The sequence below is a fragment of the Chlamydotis macqueenii genome, chromosome 4 (assembly GCF_036417535.1).
Source record: "Chlamydotis macqueenii isolate bChlMac1 chromosome 4, bChlMac1.mat, whole genome shotgun sequence".
Classification (NCBI taxonomy): Eukaryota; Metazoa; Chordata; class Aves; order Otidiformes; family Otididae; genus Chlamydotis; species Chlamydotis macqueenii.
Window position 1 is genome coordinate 5,098,338 of NC_141559.1, and position 17,471 is coordinate 5,115,808.

Below are 17,471 nucleotides of genomic sequence, written 5' to 3' on the forward strand. Positions count from 1 at the left end.
CAGGCAAGCAAAACCAGTTGCTCTCATTTCACACCACAAGCATAATGTTGCCCTTCTGTGCTAAAACTTTGAACAAAAGATTATAAGATCTGTGTAGATATTCAGGAACAATCTTTTGGGGATATATGCATGTTAAATAACAGACTTATTGTTGGACCGAAGGCAATTTCAGTGTTGCATCTTGTCTGACACCGAAGGCAAAATGCTCCCTTTCCCGGGCAGCCTGCTGTTGCTTGCGTCCGTATGAGTTTCTACGGGTAGTATTCCCTGAGTTTCTACGGGTAGTATTCCCTGCAGGATTATCTGAACTGGCTAAAGCCAACCTGCTCTTTCCCTGTGGTTTGTAGTGGTTGGCAATACTCAGTGCTCACAAACAGTCACGACTGCCTGCTGCGCCCGGCTCTGCTCTGCTTCTGCTCCGTTCGTTCCCCTGGGCTAGGCCTGTCCGAAGGTTTGAGTCTGAGTAAGGCAACTGGGATTATCCATGAAGATCAATAACCTTCCTGATGGTGTCCGGAATAGACGGTGCTATTGCAGAATGAATATGGAGAGGCTGTGACCACAGTCACAACTTGTTCTCAAGCTCCTGCGAATTCAGGTCATGATTCGGCCAGCTGCTTAGACGCACGCCGGGTTTTGGCGTGTTGGCTGCCGATGGCTTCAGGCTGGGCCTGTGATGAAGTGCTCTGTTTACATACAACCTGAATTCTTTGAACAGTTTAGATTGAAATCCCACAAAGCCCTGAAGCTTTAATTTGAAAAAGGCATGCGGTCTTGTTGGGTCCCTCCGAACCCTGGGATCCCGAGGTCCTTCCTGGCTCCCGGACACAGGCAAGCGCTCTGCCCAGGTATGTGTTGGAAGGGGAGCTGAACGTGTATTTACCTCCCGCCAGGTTTTTCCTGCAACATCTCTTGGTCAGCGTGCAGATGCCACTGATGACCTAAACAGAATCACGTAGATACCTTGAGTTAAACCTGAGCAGAAGGATTTTGTCACAGCAGGACAGGGGAAAAGTTTTGGGGTTTTAAAGTGAGGAATAGCTGAAAGCCAAGCATTTCCATCAGGTCAGAGTCCCATTAAAAAATCAGGACTTCATATAAAGAGTGACTTATGTTTATCCTTTCCAAGCAATGCTAAGATCAGAAAAGGCTTGCATCCAGAAAGCAGGTATTGACTATGGCTTGTATCGCTCATTTTCAGTGTCCGATTGTCACGTGAGCCTTCAGTATTGTACCCTGTTTGAGGAGTGCGCATATTTGCTGGCTTTAAAATAATATATAGTCTGATCAAGCCTTCTGTTGTTCAGAATTAAGCAGCCTTCTTGTCAGGAGATGTTTCTAAATCATTGGAGTTGGTACTGAGCGTGGTGAGTTTTGTGATGAAGTGAAGACTTGGGCCTCAGGCTGGCTCAGGGAAGGGAATACCATTTAGTGTGTTTGAAATGCTGCGCTGAGGTAGCGTCGGGTAGACCCTGTTTCAGCGTGCCCGAGTATATGGATACAGCGTAAGTACATGCATCACTGTCAGACTGCAGGCAGCCCTCTTCAAATCGGTGCTGGGTTATCTGCCAGCATGAGCACCCAGCTGGACCGAGGCTCACCTTGACGGGTGTTTTGGCGTAGGACCGATCAGCGTGTTTGCCTTGTGCTGCGTTGCCTGGATCTTTGAACGCTGCCTGAGCAGAGTGCTGCTTCCCTGCCGCGCTGCAGGGACAGCTCTCCGACGCAGGGCCAAACCGTTCCCTTTGCAAGCCCTCTTTTATCCTGTGAACTGGTGGGTGTCAAACTCACGGTGGTGCCAAGACAGATGAGGAGTGCTTGGGGCTTGTGGTAATATATTGTGCTCTGTTGTTCTGTGTTGATAGCACGCTGGTACAATTTACGTCAGCTATTGTCTCTTACCTTGAACTGTAAGGGACAGCAGCTGTTTACTTTGTGTTTACAGCACTGTAACGATTTAGGCTATGCTTGTGACAAGCACACACATATTTCATGGGGCTCTGCGTCCTCTGGGACTCAGATAGAGCAATTGCATGGACTGATGGCGAGACACTCGGCAAGAAACAGCTAGCTTGAGAGTCAGAGAAGGGGTCAGCTCTGAAGATGTGGCATAAATTGCTGTTGAAGTAAAATGTTTGTTCTCTCCAACCAGCCACCGGTTTTTATGACACTTGTGAGAGTTTAGCTGTCTTCAGGAGTGTCAGTGCTCTTTCAGATTTGGTTACGGTAGACTAGCACACACAAAAGACACCGGAGAAGTGGAAGGTACAGAGTCTGGTTTTTTGTTTTCTTTTTCCCATGGGAAACTGGGTTAAAAGTTAAAAATGTGAATAAAACATGGGACATTGATAGCAAAGCTAGGTGGGAGCTGTTGTTGAGTTGGAGCTGTCGTTGAATTCGTTGCTGAATCGGAGCCTTAGATCAGGTGTGCTGAAGCATGAAATGAAGGCTTTATTACCCCGGGATGTGTGCTACGTACTGGCATGGGAGAAGGGCTGTTTGTTGCAGCTCTGCAGAGGATTTCTGTCCTGTGCAAATGATGCGACATCAACACTGTTCATTTGGCACAAGGTAAGGACATGAGAGGAAAACACAGGTCCTGCCAGCAAGGGCTCCATTCTTAGGATGGAGATTTAATAGCATCAACCAATCCATTTTAAATGACCTGGCTGCCGCAGGTATGGGGTTTTCTGGGAATACTCAGGCAGCCACAATAACAGCTGTGATCTTTCTCTAACTTTTTGTGAGGCTAGGTGAACGCCACACAAATGCAGGATGCTCCTGGCCATGGTGGTATTTGTCTTATTGGGAAGGAAAGTAAGATTTCCCAGAGAACACTGGAGGAAAGTCTCCTGCTTTGCTGCGTGCTCCTTGTGTGAGCTTGGCTTAGTCACTTACGTCAAAATCCAATGTATTTGCACGTCGACTACCAGATGATTTCTGTGCAGTATAGGGGCTGAAGTGTCTTTGATAGTCTGGGTCCTACTCTCTTTGGCTTCACCGATGCTCAAAACTGTACCCAGGAGAACCTGCTTCCACCTGCGAGAATTGTGTATCCTCCCTCATCAGGGTGTTGTGATGATAAACGCAGCAGAGACTGCAGAGTGCTTGCGTGATAATAGGAGCCACATAACTACCTGCCAAGGATAAGCTGCTCTTTCGTGCGTGTGTCCGGTGAGGAACAGGGTTAGTTATCCTTGCGGTGTCCTCTGAGAAAGGAGAGCTCCCTCTGGGCTTCGCCTGATGCCTTTTGGCTGCTTCCTGCCAGCCCTGCAGTCATTCTGCACCGTGTTCACACACACTACAACCTTCCCACGAGCTCTTTTCCCCACCAGAATGTGTTTACAGTGGCCACCACCTCCTCTGCTGCATCGCGTGTAGGGCCCTTCTTTCTCTCTCTGCAGAGCCCTGTTGCACAAGAGCAAGCTTATGGCTGGAATTGGCTGTTTCTTTTCTGTCCAGATGGTCACTCTGAGCCCCCCTTGACCTCTGAAGTACGGGCTCTGGACTCTAAAGCAGGAATTAGCAGGCTTCGTCTTCTCCTTTGCATCAAACTGTGAAGAGCTTCAGCAGGAGGTTGGCTTCAGGGAGAGGCGATGTATCGGAACACATTGCAAAAGACACTTTGTGCAAGGAGACACGGGTAAGTAAATGAATTCCTGTTTTTCTGCCTGTGGCTGGCACTTGCTTTCCAGCAGGGCTGGAAGGGCCAAAGGCCTCTGCTGAAAAAGAGAACTCCCTCGAGTGTCTCGTGCAAATGTTTTCATTCACAGGGGTCCCTTTCTCCTCGAATGGGCGAGGTGGCACTCCAGTTCTTTTCACTCTGCCCTGCCTGCCCCTTTTGCGTCTGTCCCTGAGAGCCGTGTACTGCGGGGAGGCAGAACAGTGGATACCACTTGTCATGGCTCTTCTTCACGCCAACAGCGAGCACTGGTGATGGACGTGGTGGTGATGGAATCCCGACGGAAAGGGTAGCGCTTGCACCTCTGGACTGAACGATGGAGGCAAGCAGCTACAGTCTTAGCAATAAAGACAACACTTGGCCTGTCTGTGACAGCAGACTCTGTGCAGGGAGCTGAGTTGTCGGTAAATTCTTCCAGCACTGTATGAGCTGGAGACTGGGCTCAATGGCTTGGAGCATGCCTATGGCGGCAGGTAAAGGTCATTGGTGACACCATCAGGGTGTGGACACGGGAAGAGGGACTGTCTGATATTAGTTCTACCTCCTTAGTGTAAGGCTGCATTATGGTTTGGTACTCATCTGTTTTGTTTCTGAATTTTCTCCTGTGATGGATCTTAATTTTCTAAATGCTTTCACGTACCGGAGTAACTAAATTTGTCGTGTATTTATTACCTTGTGCGCATGTGCGTGTGTGGTTTGTTCTGTTACCTATTTTGGGCTCTCTACAGAGCAAGGTGAGCTTACTCTCTCCTTCCAGAGAAGTGATCTCAAACAGCCAGTGCCAAGTTGAAGTACGTGCTCTTGAGTATCAGAGACACTTGGCATCTGGAAAACTGGGATAAAGTCGACAAGTGTAAGTAGTCTTCGAGTAGCCTAAGAATGCACAGCCACTTGACATTCCTTGTTGCTTTTTGTTCTCTTTGACTCCTTTTAAGTCACAACTTTTTTTTTGGTAGGTTTTGTTTTTTTTTTTTTTTGTTTAGTGCAGAAGGTAGTATTTAAAAAATATTATCTCCTCTATGATTTATAGAAATAGTGTTTATGGTCACCATTATATATTTCAGCCCTAGTTCTGTGCTGGCAGGAGCAGCTGGGGGTCAATTTCTGTTTATTTCATTTGTTTATTTATCGTCTATCATCACAGCACAGTTTTGGATCCTGCAGTATCTGCTTTTCCTCCTCTTGCTTGATAATAAACAACCGTTCACCTCAGCAAATCTCGATCAGCTTGAAGTTTTGTAGGTAATGGGTCAGAGCCTGCTTTCAGCTTTAGGGCACAAAGTTCCAGTGACAACTTTATGGCTTGCCACTGGAAACAGAAAGGTTTCCAGTAGGTGTGGGTGTAAACCCCAGTTTTGACCAGTTTCCCTGTAAACCTCCAGGGTGGATTCTGCTATCAGATACAAACCTTTTCCTAGAAGTGTACTTGCTGAGGTTTTACCTAAGCAAGTGCTACATAAAATCTGAGGATTTCAGCGCTTGGCCCTACAGCAAGCAGCTTTCTCCAAACGCAGGTTAACGCACACAGAGGCCAGCAGCCAGTGCAGAGAACAGCCTACTGCGCAAGTCCAAGGGTTTCGGATAAGAAAGACACGATTAAATTTCAAGTGTCATACCGGCAAGGTAGTATGGTAGTGCTGTTCATGTGTGTCAGCCTTAGAGAATGCCTGTCTGCTGAACCGCCGTCCAATGCAACAGCAAGATCATCCTGTTTTTGAAAGGATGGCATTTTAATCGATTGGAAAAAGCAGCTTGAGCTGGCAGAGTTCTTCTTTCTCCCCCTTTTTTTCTCTCCCTTTTCCAGCACTCATTCAATGCAGCTAAACTGTGGCCAGAAAGGTTTTGCAGAGAGCAGTTCCAGCAATATTCTCTCCTGAACCGAGCCACCCTCCCCTCCTCATTTCTGCCAGCAGCAAATTTTTAGGCGTGATTTATAAAGTCCCAGGCCTGGGGGCTTTGTAATGGAAATGCTGACAGACCCTTAACTGTAGCATTGCGAAACGCAACGCTGTAACACAATGAATAATATTCATGAATCCGCCATAATGCTGGGTATTACCACTCATTACCATTGTAAGAAAGGGGTGATTAAACTAATAGTTACTGAGAGACATTTCTGGTGACAGGAGGCAGTGATTAGAATGAACTGACTTCAATATACATTTAGAACTGCGAATAATGGGATGTGGCAGGAAGCCAATAAGTGAACATGGCCCACAGCTCTGATCAATGAATTACTTTTTTTCTGCTGTACAGCAGTACATGGTGTTTAATGAAAAATCAATAGCCCCCTGTAATTCAAAACCGTAATCAATCGTTTGACCTGAAGCTTTCCCTTTTTTTCTTTTTCCCTTTCCCTGCCTCCCCTAGCAGGGAAGATGTCTTCGGCTGACAACGCAGTTCCATTGCAAGGCGCAGCACTTGGTGAGGCTTGCAGAAAGAACCCAACGCAGGTCTGCGCAATTTATACTGGCTGCAACATAGATATCTGTGTGGAAAATCTGGGGATGGACTCGGTCAGACGTTGCTGCAGCCTGGGCACCCTTCTGCCACAGCCAGGACCGGAAGGTGTAATGAGAACTCTTTGCTCCTGCTTTACTCTCTCATCAGTCACCACGAGGAGCTGTAAGGCAATCGGTCCCGTTCAGGGAAGGTGAGAGTGGCTGGTCCCTTTCTCCAGGCTGCAGAGGTCTCTAGGTAGCAAAGCAGCCCTCGGGAAAGTTGTCTTGGGCTGTCCCCGAAGCCCTTTCAGAACTGCAGGTGATGCCCCGTAGGTGCTCAGTGATGCTGCAGTGACCACTGCAGGACCACTCTCCTGGTTCTCTTACCCCCGGAAAATACCCAGGCAAAGCCGGTCCTTCAGATTCAGCGGAGCTCAGTCAGTTGGCACCGTTGGATCCGACCTGTTAAGCCTCTGCTTTACGCAGCTGTGAATTAATCCAGCTTTGGATGGAGCACAGCGACAGAGGCACAAGTGAGAGAAAGATAACGCAATTGAGTGTCTTTCAGAAAGGTCAGAGCCGTGGTTTTGGCGTGTAGGTAGGTCATGCATCAGTGCCTTAGGCCTCCTGTGCCTGTCAAGGCTGTCAGCAGGGTTTATCTTCAACAACAGGGGAAGGGAGGAACCCCGTGTTGGAAGCAGGCGGGAAATCCACCCGGGCCGTTAGTACCTGTTGAGTTAGGAAGAAAAATATGTAACTCTGGGTGTTGGGGCAGGTTCTGTTATGTGTTACAGAAAAAAAAGCTTTCTATCTGAATTTTGCTGGGAAGTTGAAGAGATGTTACTGGTAATGCTCTCTATCCAGGGTCTTACTGGGCTAAACTGAGAGCAAGTGTCATGTTGGGTGTATGAGCAATTGCTCATGATTTGCATTAGTGAAAGCAGGAAGAAAAATAAGTCTGGTGTGTCTCAGCAGCCTTGTTAAAAAGGTTAGTGCAGCTGATGAGCAGCGTTTTCATCCCAAGGATAACCCATTTCTTTGAACCAATAATAAAACCTTACTCTCAGCAAGTTCCCAGAAAGGACAATTTTGGAAAGCTAAGGTGTTGTTAGAGAGCTACTTGAGTGGGGTTGGGTTTTTTGGTGTGTTTTTTTTTAATGTCTCTTTCCTCTCCCTTGCTGGCTTCTTGCTCTAGGCTTTTCACCAACTACCAGAATCAAACTTTGTCTCCAGAAGAAAATGAAGCATCGACAATGGCAAAGACCTGCCTACAGCACCGTGGTTCCTGACAGCCTGTTCCTGACTGTTTTGCTCAGCCTGCTTCTAAATGATTCAGTGGCAAAATGTCACCCTTTTCATTCCAAGACAGCTCAGAAATGAGGAGGTTTTTGCTCATAACTTAAGCTGTAAGATATCATCTCAGTGTGTTGGTTTTGGTCTCTCCTTAACCACTGACTAAGCAGCTTTCTTCCTTGATGCATTAGAAAGATAAATGGGTTAAGCTAAAATTTACAGCATCTCTCCAGTTCCTCGCTCCCCACACCCACCCCTACCCCCCTGCTATTTGTTGTAGCGCATGAGGAGAAGAGAGCAAGCGTGTCTCTTGGGTTTGACGGCTCCCTTCTGCTTCTCCGTCTTCTGTGGCCGCTGCTTTGCCTGTTAGCTGAATGGCTGATTTCCTGGCACGGAGACAACGCCGGTCCCTTGGCGGGAAGCTGAGCACACGCAGTATTGCCAAGCAACACTTTCCCATGGATTGTGTGTGCCACAACTCTCGCTTGGTGTTGTGTGCCGCAGTCTTCTGATTTTTTCTTGCCATCCAGTGAAGATGCATATGCCTCGGGATGTGGGAGCAAGTGGGTGGAAATGAGATCTTAGCGGGCTGGGGGAAATACTGGGGTGGAAGGGCTGGGTTTCCTTAGGGGCACAGGTTTAGTCTGTGTGTTTTGGTCTGTTTCAGAGCTCTGGGCGGGAGCTGGACTGTACAAGAATATTCCAGATCCTAGCTGCACACATGCCTGTATGCCGCTCTCATGAGAGCGTCGATTGCTTCCCTGTCCACCGACATGCTGGGCCAGCATCTGTCATCGTGCTCTACGAGCTGTGGCTGGACACAGCAGGTATGGCCCTGGAGGCAGGCGAAGCTCGGGTGAAAAATAAGTGCTTGCAGCAGGGTCTTCCACACCGCTGGTTTAAGTTCCCACTCTTTCTCCTTCATTCTGTCAACAGTGCTTTGCCTTAAATGACTGGTAGTCCCAGTGCAATGTCTTTGCTCTGGAAACACAAGTCTTGGTTTAAGGAAAAGCTCCGTGTATTTGTAGACTGCTCTTGAGGTATTGGTGGGGGGAAAAGGAGCTGCGTGAGGAAAACCAGAAAATCCCCTCTGTGGAGTATTTACCAGCGACCTGTGCATTTGTTAATTGTTGTGTTCCATACGGAAAATACACCCCATCTTGTAAGAGCATGTTTGGTGTTAGACCTTGCTCTCTACTCGGAGCACATTGCAGATGTGCATGCCGATATAACCAAGGCCTTACTCTACTGTCTAGGAATGAGCTTGGGTTCTGGACTTCTCTGGTCCAAAAGGGCTAAAAAGATGATTTCTTGCCCTGTCCTAAAGCTATCAAGACTTGGAACAAGGAGATTGCATTTTGCTCGGAAAGAACGTGTTCTGGGATAGCTGAGCAGCAATAATTTTGGGGTTGGTCCTGAAACTGTTCCCAAATTGGGAGAGAGAACTGAACGCGGCACTCAAAACAGTGACGCTAGTTTTAGATGTCCCGTTGGACTCTGGAGATACACAGCATTTGTTCCTCTTTGATTCCAGCAGCCCGAGTAGTGACACTGTTGTGCTTCTATGGGCTCAAGCCAAGCGGTCTCTGCTGTGGCTGCTTTTCCATCCTGTAGTTCCCAGACCTTGACTGCTGTTCAGTCTGAAAGAGGACTGGATAAGGGCTTTGGGATTTGGCTTCAGGAGAGATAATCCCTGCAACGCAAGGAAAATGGAAAGAGTGAAACCATCTTTCCTCGAGAGCTCGCTCCCCACCGCCACAGCTGAGCCTGCCACCAGAGCCACAGGGAAGCAATAGTGCCACTAATGACAATGCTGTGGGTGGGACAGGCGGTGAAACTCTCGAGCTGGATGCTGCAAACCTCATCCCGCCAATGGAGTGAGTGAATTTGCAATAACACTGCAATTGCTGCAGTGGCAGCTTGTCAGGCGGCCGCTGGAGCAACCAGCAGCTCTCAAGCTGTGGTGAGTACGCTCTGCATCGCAGTCACGTAACAGACGGACCGCGTCCTGTCCCGAGCTCGTTTGCTGAACAAAAAGGGCCAGCTCCTCCGCTGGTGTAAATCAGGGTAGCGCCGGTGACTCGGGTGGATGAGGCCTTAACCCTGGGACGACTCCCTGAAGCCTCGCTATCAATCTCTTCGTCTAATCTCATGTTATTTAGAGACGAACCTGTATTTTTACCTTCTGCTGCATGACTTAATTGATTTCTATTTTTTTTTAATACTATTTGTTAATTCACATTGTGTATTTGGCCGACCAATTATATGCATGGCCATATTGTGTGACTGCAGCAGTCTGGTGCAGCGCAAGGAATGCCACATCATGCGAGACGGTTCATCTCCACGAGTAACCTCGCCACCATGGTAAACGAATACATGAATACAGCACATCCAGGAGAGATGAAACGTATTGACCGGTGCCTCTAGTCACCATACAAATGGCATTGTTTTTTAATTTTTTTGCCCCCCCTTTCTTGTTTTCCTGACACATTTTGGTCCCCTTTTCGCTTCTCCCCTTTTCCCTTAAGTAGAGATGACACAGATCAATACCTTTGATGGAAAGTAATAATCAGGCCTATTAAGTGACAAAGGTTTACTCTGTAACAGCTGTGCTGGCGGGAGAGGAGAGCTTGTCTGACTAATGAATCATGAAACAATCAGGCAGTAGCCATTTGTGTTTAGATCTGTAAATATGGTGTGGTTCAAGTGCCAGACCATCTCCAGCACTCCAGCTGGGGGCACAGATGGTCCACATTCAGAACAGCACAAGTGTAAAGAAAAGCTTCCCCCCGCTTCCCCCTCTCCTTCTCTGTCCCATACTGCCCCTCTCAAAGGAACGGAGCGGCTCGCTTGAGGATAAACTTGTGTTGTGGGCAGGAGTGGTAACGTTGGCCTTTCCGACTGAGCAGCTCCCAGCAAAATGCCTGCTCCCTTGCTTGTCCGAGGGAGACAAAAACCCAGGAGAACGCTCAAATCCTATATGCTGTATAAATCCGATGGTTTGGACTAAAAATTGGGGTTTGCTCCTTGCTTTCTACCCCTTTGATTTCTTCTTCATGCTTTACTGAAAGATTTCCTTCTGGAAGGCACAATGATGTCAACTTGTTAGCTCCTGAAGGGCGAGCGAGCGGCACACCAGGAGTTCAGAGCTGAAGCACAGGAGCACAGGCCCAGCGAGAGAGGGAGAGAAATAAAGTCGTCAGGGAGTTGAAGCTCTTCCCGCGCTCTTTGCTTCAGCTGACAGCGCTGCCTCTGGTACTGGTTGTTGATGCAGCTTTTCCCTTCGCCTCCGCCGGGAGGCCGGGGATCCCAGCTGACACTGAAGGTGCTTCTGATTCTTTTTGTTTTTCTGCACCCCCACGGGCCGGTACCATGATACCATGACAATGAACATGCGTTGAGTGCTTTCTCACCTGTAAGGAAAAGAGCACATCAAGTAGCACTGTTTATGCAAAATATAAGAAGTTGAATTTTGACGAGTTTCACTGTTTTACATACAGACTTTAATGCAGTCAATTGGAGACCTGTTTTTCTGCTGTCTTTTACAGTGATGGAGCTCCAGAGAATCCAGACAACGAGCGAAGGTGTAATAGAGAAACAACATCAATTTGAGGCCACAAAGATCTCCCTTTAATCGGTGTCTGCCGTTGGGTGCTTAATTGCCCATTGCAAGTAAGTTGACTCCTCTGGAACATATATTTTCTTTCACGGCATGTGTACGTGTTTGTATGTGCGTTTAAATGTACGCGATACGTTTGCTCTCCGTAAGCTCCTTAACGCAGGCACTTCGGGACTGTACCTCAGCGTGGCTCGGTGAAAGGGGCTGTTGACGCAGTGGGGCAGTTGCTATTGCAGGCATGTATTCTTCAGACATGCTTCTGGTTTCTTTTGCTGCAAATGGGAAATTTAGCACAAGATTAAACAAAGAAATGTCTTTACAGATGGCACACCAAAATTTACTTGCTGGCCGAAGCACAAAGTGGCAAAGGCAGAAACAGGTGAGTGTGCAGCTAACTGATGGCCTGGGATTAGCACTTGACAGGGCACAAGCCAGTCAAAAGACACATCCTGATTTCCATGTGAAAATCAGATTTCTGTGCTGGCATTCCAGCTGCTTCTTACAAGGACTGGAAACGTAGAAAGCCATATGGTGTTCAGAACCTCCTGGATGAGTCAGCCCATCAGCTGCTGGAAGCTTGAAACTTGTGCAAAGAATGGAGCCACTATGGACACTTGTCCTGTGAAGTCTGTTTTCTGCTAGTAGGAAAAAAAATCTGAGCGGGCTCAGTGAATGAATCTCTGCTGGCAGGCCCAAGAGCTGAAGTTGATCTTTTCTTCTTCCCTACAAAGTCAGAATACAGATCTCACCATGAGCGCTCCCTGCTCTGTGCGAATGTCCTGAAATGTTGGTTTCAATCACCCACGCGTCGGACCTAGGAGGTGCACTCTGTGAATTTAGTTAAGCTCAAGATCTATACAGACCTGTTTGAAGTGCGGATATGGTGGCGCAGTCGGCAAGAGAGGGCGATGGTTGGCTTGGCTTGAGATGGTTTTTGGTCACTCAGTGTCCTGGTGGAAGGCTGATTTTGACTCTGATCCTCTCTCTCCCTCGGTTGGGTGAAAAGGGCTTTGGGGCTGGGATGACTACAGACCAGCGCGTCTCAGTCCAGTCATTCACAGCAGGTTAGTTCCTGAACCCAGAGGCAAATACCTGATTTGTTTGTCTCAACTGAATTGGAGTGTACGACATTGGGAAAAAAATACTTTAATTCCGGTAACTTCAGGAAGAAAGCTATATTAAAGTGTAAAGCGAGGCCAAAGTGAGAAAAAGTCTCATGAAGACTGCCTGACATTAGCACAGCACAGTCCTTCAGCTGCTGTAGGTTGCTGGGTAGCCCTCCCGACGTACAGGAGAGAGGTTTGGCTTCTTGTCCGACGGGGTCTTGGCCCACAGCGTTTACCCTTGGCAGAGCTTTTCCACGAGTGTTTAAAAGTCCCTCAGGCTTGAAAACTCAGGATGACATAGTCTGAAATAGGGATAAAGGGCAAAAGGGAAGAGAGAGCAGACTTTTTTCTTTTTCCTTTTTTTTAAGCCATTATTTTGCATGAACAAAGGAGCAGTTTGCCAAAACCCTAAGAAATACAGATTTTGTGGACTTCAACAATAGTACCATTCTTTCCAAAAATCACATTATGTCCCACCTCATTTGAGCGGTTGAATGGTTATGTCACGCGAGAAGGTGGATGAGAGAGAAAAGCCCCCAAACTCTTTCAGTTAGATCAGTGCAATCAATAAAGCTCACAAAGGTAATTATTCTCTGATTTAAGACCTGCTTTTCTGTTTTCAGTGTTATTAGCTTGCACTGACCAAAATGCTTTTGGGAACAAAAAGAAGTTTAAACTCATGTAAAAATAATTTCTCCAGGAAGTGGTTTTCATCCCTCTCTTGTCCAATAACCCTTATTTCCTTTCTTCTTCTTCTTCTTCTTCTTCTGGGGAGGGGAATAATTTCTTTTTTTCTCATGAGCAAGGCTTAATTTTGCTTTTTGAAGACATCTTCTTAGAAAAAGCGACTGGGGCCGTGCACAGCTGGCTTTTGAAAATTGAGTTTCTACTGAAACTTCCCTGCTATTATCTTGACAATCTTATTATTATCAAAGCATGCAAATATTAGGTATGACAATGGATGCTCCCGGCAGGGAGGAGCATAGCTTGGCCATCAGAGGAAGGGGGCCACTAACAGTTGTGCCCCCTGTTGCAAAAGCCATAATAATTTGATATTGTCATACTGGGAGTCTCCGTTTTCTTTGGCGTGCGTAGAGCCACTGAGCGAGCTGTTTCCTTTTGGCCAAATCACAAGGGCCGTTCCTTGAACATTTTGCAAGACTTCAAATAGAGGATCATGCTGATAATGACTTCAGGGCAGGATTTTTTTTTAATTTTTTTTTTAGCTTAGGAATAAATGATTTAACTATTAAACAGAGTCAGGCTTCTAGCTTTTTAATGTAATTTATTTCAAGACTGTGTTAAACTTGTTAGTAGATCAACCATTTTTCTTCTTTTGCCGACCTCCTTAACAAAAAATAAAGACAGATCAGCTCAATGTCATCGACTCGGAATATTTGAAGTGTCGCATACTGTAATCATTAGCTACTGGCTGCGTTATCCGGATATAGATTTAATTTTTTAGGACAGTGTTTATTCTCTGCTACTAAAATTCATCAGCATATAGCAGCACATGTTAAATGTCTCATTTTAAAGACAAATAAGTTAGCAAATTGGCCAGTTAGGTGATTTTCGTGGACGTTCTCGCTGCTTAGCACAGATCTGCTAGCTCATATAGAAGTTAGACGTCAGGACTTCCACCTTCCTGGAAGACTGGCCCTTCAAAACCCGTTTGTTCCGTATCCAGTTGGTGCCCTGTTCTGAACTGTACAGAGCGAGCTGAGCCTGGCAAGGCTGGCTGCTTCCGATGAACTCTCTGTAGCACGGGAATCAACAGTTCAGTCGCTCGCCGCCGTCAGAACCCACGTTGCTCTTTTTAAGCGGAATACCTAGGAAACGGAGCCTGGGCAAAACTGTTGTCTTCAGTAGGGCATAGATTTACCTGTTGATAGTATGAGAAAGCTCAGCAGCGAATTTTTATCTATCAACCGAACTAAAGGAGCAGGGGCGATGTGTGAAAGATTGCAGGCAGTAGCTGCCACTAACCGGTCATTTAAGAGCTGTTGTGAGGCGTTCTCCCTTTCTCTTCCTCACTGTATGCTTGTGTGCATGTCTGTGCGTGTACGGAGTGCATAAAATTTTGCAAGCAGATATGCACCTGAAAAATGTTAAAGATAGCTTAGGCAAAGTTCCCCAATAAATATAGAGTTACAGTTCTAAACACATGCTGGAGGTTCCCATGACCACAGGGGTCCTGCCTCTTGTTTAACAGCCTGGTGGTCTGAAACATCAAGGTCAGAGTGCATCTATTGGTCTGTGTGTCTATTGTCTGCGCTTCTCACTTAGCCTGGTGAAAAGGGTAATCGTGTCTGAGCCAACCTCCGCTTCCAAGCCCGCACCATTTGAAGCCTGTTCATGAATTATTACGGGGAGATACTTATGCTGGGTGGCCATTTAGAGGCAAGGAAGAGAGGCCTCTTTCTCCAGACGTGAGTACCGGGAACACGGTTTGGGTTAAGTTAGCTGGGGCGTCGGGGTTAACACCCTTGATCATCCTTTGTTGAAAGTTGCGGAGTTTAGGCACGCAGAAAGCCAGGGTAGGGAATTCCTGCATTTCCCGGGGCTTACCAGTGTCCTGGAGCAGAGACAGAGGCCTCTGGGTATAGAAGGTTGCCATTCATTTTTATGGAGATGGTAGCGCCTCTTCTCCAGCTGCAGGTATGTGCCACGTGGACTGTGGTGAGGAAGGACTTGCAGGACATGGAGACGCCAACTTCTGCAAAGGGCTGCTGTGATGCCTTAGTTAAAACTGACATCATACGTATGTTTCTCCATCCCAGGGGAGTTATACTGGCTCCTCGCTCTGGTTTTGTCCACTGCAGGGAGCTGGTTTGCTGCTGAAGGCACGTTGGCTCTGCTCACTCTGTGGAGCACGCTGAGAACAGTTTGGGGAAAGTGCTCTTGCATTTGCTCTGTGAGAAATCTTTCCTGGCTTCTGAGGGGAAAACCTGCTGGATGGACGGAGGTTGGATTTGGTTGGGGTGCTGGGTTTGCCCCGCGGTTGGCCTGGGGGCAGCGGGTCCCAGCTGGTCTGTGTGTATTTCTCCACAGGGAGGAGAGCATGGCTCGGCTTCAGCTGAGCAGCACAGTGTCGTGTCGTGGCATGATGGGACGTTACCAGCTGGACCTCTGAGCTGTAGTGGCTGTATACTGCCAAAGGGCGGGAGGCCACGGTAATTGTACCGGCTGCAGGATGCGCATCGGGGAACAATTTGGTCTGTTGGGTCAGAGGACCAATGGTTTGATCATGTAGCAGTGAAAATTGTCATGGCTGATCTGACTGCAGAGTAGTGGCCCAAGAAGGTTTACAAAGGACTTTCTGTTTGATTTATTCCTCCCCTGCCCCCTGAAGGAATGCTGGACAACAGCAAATTTGAAAAATATTTTATATCCTTCGACGCTATAGTGATGAATTTGGTGTAAGCATCAATGGAGAACAATGGGCAGAGGATGAAGAAAGGCACCCTGGGCTTGGGTGTAGCTGATCCATGTTAAGCTGAAAGAAAATCTGTCCTAGTGACTGAAACACAGACCTGGGTGGAGGGACATGAGAACTGCAGCAAGCCTGACATAGTTGCCTAACTTTGTGACTGTCCTCCGGTGCTTTGCTGAGTGCGGCTGGGGTCTGGAATACATGCCACTCTGCCACGAGCGTGAGAGGGAATGGAAATGCTTTAAACGCCTCTCATCTGCAGATGGAGTCTGCTTCGTAAATCATGGGAATTGTTTAACAATCCTGAGCAGCTGCCTGATGCGCCGCTGGTATGGTGGGGGTTAACCGGGACGTCACCTCCTGGTCCCGCTAATTGGGCTCATTTGCCATGGTGTGGCTTCCAGCACCATTTCAGAAACTCAAGGATGTGAAAAAGATGGAGCGAAACCAATGCAAAGCGGGCTTGAAGTGACTGCTCTACTTAATGTCAGCTGCACAACTAAATATAACCCCGAAAGTAGAATTTATGCTTTGCACTCCTTCGCTTTTTTATTGTGGTGAGAAAAAAGCCAGGAACTCAACGGGCTGTAACTTTAATAGGTCATTCCAGCCAGTGCTTACCTTTACAAAATCCTGATAATACTGAGAAGACAATACAGTGATCAAAAGCAGTGATGAGATTTTTTAGCAGCATTAACCGTCATGACCTAGCAAAATGAAAGAAAATGGTTTAACAGAACTGTCAGATCCAATATAGCTAATAAAGGCATGGATAAATGTTTATTACGTACTGGAGACAGATCATTTCTGTACAGAAATTGAGGATGACCTTTACTGATAACTCTTATCTGCCTGATATCCTGAATAAGAAAAAGAGAGGGGGAGAGAGGGCTGTGCTATTGCTGATATTTATGAAAGGTGAAGAAAAATTACAATTTGCAGATGATTGTTTTTTGACGAGGGCTCTCAGGAAAACAAAGATTTGGAACTGTTCACTCTGCACAAGAGATGCCAGGCTCTGACTTGGCTCTGTCAAATGTAATAAGTGTGTCCAAGCGGGGGGCCTTTTTGGGAGGCTCTGTGTTCATACATTATGTATGTATACATTGGTGTGTTTGTGTACGTGTCTGTTTGGGGGAGTGCCCGTTGAATTCACACTGATTTTTCTCTCTGTTTAGGAAGTTCCAGAGTTACTCGAGTGATGCTGCTGTGAGTCGTCTTCTCACCAGCTAGCTTTCTAAGCTGAGCACCTGTGGTTGAAAGCAAGCTTCCAAGAGTAGCTGGCTCCCAAAAGCTCTTGTCAAGACTCAACAGTCAGACCTACCAAAGAAAATTAGAAATTCAAGTCATTTATTTTGGACTGTAAATGCGATGTAAGCTTTTTGCTTTCTGCTCTGTTCCAGTTCCATACAAAGCAGCACATATTTGAAACACAGGTCATGCCAGTGCTGAACCTGTCAAACGAGGCTGCAGTAGTCCCACGCTACCTGACGGCCACGTAAATATGGGAGCCAAGAGACAGACAAGTCACCAGGCTGGTTAAAGCACCAGGGACGGGCAGTGACCTGGCGGGTGGGCTAGTAGAGTTCTTGCCACAGGGGAATCGTAGAAAAGTTAAAGGCAGACTTTTTTCCACTCAGCCTAGAGTTCAAGCCCCGAAGACCTTACTTTTCTGATGTTCTCAGTACGATGCAGAGCTTCGTACAGCTGAAAACACAGCTGTAGCCATGAGGACTGGTCTCTTCCAGAAGCTGGGCACACGGGAAACATCACCTGTCAAAAACCTGACTGGAATGAGATGTGAGTGAAATCAGAATCAGGCCTAAGTACATGCAGTTAATCATAAATAACGCTGTCTCGGTAATGGTTGCAATTAGTTATGAACTTCAGTCATTCC

General features: G+C 47.1%; 1 long non-coding RNA gene across 1 annotated transcript; it reads left to right on the forward strand.

Annotated features, from left to right (window-relative positions):
• Positions 1-8,059: 8,059 nt before the first annotated feature.
• LOC147600784 (uncharacterized) lies at positions 8,060-16,929 on the forward strand. The gene is made up of 3 exons (XR_015258543.1): positions 8,060-8,243; positions 10,965-11,088; positions 16,753-16,929. It is a non-coding gene; the product is annotated as an uncharacterized LOC147600784 (long non-coding RNA).
• The last annotated feature ends 542 nt before the right edge of the window (positions 16,930-17,471 follow it).